Below are 1,789 nucleotides of genomic sequence, written 5' to 3' on the forward strand. Positions count from 1 at the left end.
GCTCTGGGGCGGCGCGGGCGCGTTCTCAGGCCGGAGACCGGCGGAGCGCACCGGAGTGGCGCACGCGGCCCTGGGGGTCTGGCGGCGCGGGGGAGGGGCGCTGCGGGGAACCGATGCGGGAACGCGGCGGAGCGGGACAGGGGCGAAGGGAAGGGGCAGGCGGCGAGCGGGTCACCCTGAGTGGTGCAGAGTCCGGGCGGAGGCGCGGAAGCCTCCGGGAGGACGCGGCTCGGGGAGGCGTGGAGGAGAGGGCTGGCAGAATGAAACTGGGATGACCTGGTGTAGGGTCACCGAGCCGCCGGAAGACCATGGGAAAGTTCCATGCGCTCTCGTCCTGAGATTTCGTGGACATCTGCGCCGGCACCGCGGGAAACCATCCGGCCCTCTCGTGGGCGCGGGCGGGGTGGGGGCAGTGCAGAGTTCTGTGGACTCCTAGGTATTTTCACCGGACTCACTTCAGTTGGCTCACAAAACGAAAGCAAGCAAAAACCTCAACAATCAAGATAAAATTTCAGTGCAATTTTAAGAATTTTAAGAAATCAAGAGCAATGCAAAAAAAAAAATGTTCATAATGAACAAAAGTTCAAAATCCCAAATGCAGGATCCAGCCCACTTTATCATCTCGTGCCTCCCAATCCAGTCCTGGAAGCTTCATTTACAAAAACCTGTAATCTGTCATCTGATATATTTTTTTTAAATGTTTATTTTTTAGTTGTAGTTGAACACAATATTTTTATTTCATTTGTTTATTTTTATGTGGTGCTGAGGATCGGACTCAGGGCCTCCAGCATGCTAGGAAAGCGCCCTTCCGCTGAGCCACAGCCCCTGTTATCTGATATTTTAAAAATTTGCATTAAAATAATTTTTTCATTGCTTGATTACTGAGATACAAGGGGTGGAAGTGGAAGGGCCAATAATAGGAAGGCAGTGTAGGATTAGGGATTAAGTCATGGCTTCATCTTCCTGTGAAGGAGGAAGTGAAGTCCTCTGAAATCCAGTCCCTCAGACCCAGGGAGACGCAGAGTCCTCCCCTGCAAGGTGAAGTTGACCTTTGAGTAGGCAATGCCTTCTGGGGTAGACCTTATAAGGTGATCTTATGATGCATCCTGCCACCTTCAAACCTTCCCAGATGGAGAGGAAGTGGCCATCTCAGCCCAAACCTAAGTTTCCTCTCTTTCCCACTTTCCAGAAAACACTTGCTGTGGAGGGCCAGGGAATGAGGCACTGGCCACAGACTCTTGCCCTCAACAACGTGGAGTCTAGTCTGCCCTGCATTCTCAGCCAGTACACACTAGGCCTGGAGTGCATGGGAGAACAGCTCCAGAATAGCTGATTCATAAAACAGGCTCTCCATGTTGTTACACTTCTAGAACTTAGTTGGGGAAGTAATCTGAAAACAGTTATCCCCCAACAAAAATGTCAGGCTTAAAAAAAAATGTTACCCAGACAACCACAATAATATACATAGCCAGCATTCTTCAGTAGCATAGAATACACAGAAAATGTCTAAGCTTTTTAGAAAGTATTGGAAGTGGAGGAAGTTTCTCTGAAAAGGCAAGGATGCCCCAGGTGCATGGGGAGGATCACATTGCTTAGGGGTGGGTGCTGTAGCACCCAGCACAGCAGCTGGAATAAAAGCCCATCCTGCCCTCAGAACAAGGGCATTTGGTGGAGGTGTGGCTGACCTCAAACAAAATCTGACCCTCAGGGAGCAGGGTCAGTAGGCTTAGCAGCTGACAGGTGTGAATTCAGAAGGGAGCTCTTCTGAGGAAACCCAGACAGGATTACC

Source organism: Marmota marmota, unplaced genomic scaffold (assembly GCF_001458135.2).
Source record: "Marmota marmota marmota unplaced genomic scaffold, marMar, whole genome shotgun sequence".
In the NCBI taxonomy this organism is placed as follows: domain Eukaryota; kingdom Metazoa; phylum Chordata; class Mammalia; order Rodentia; family Sciuridae; genus Marmota; species Marmota marmota.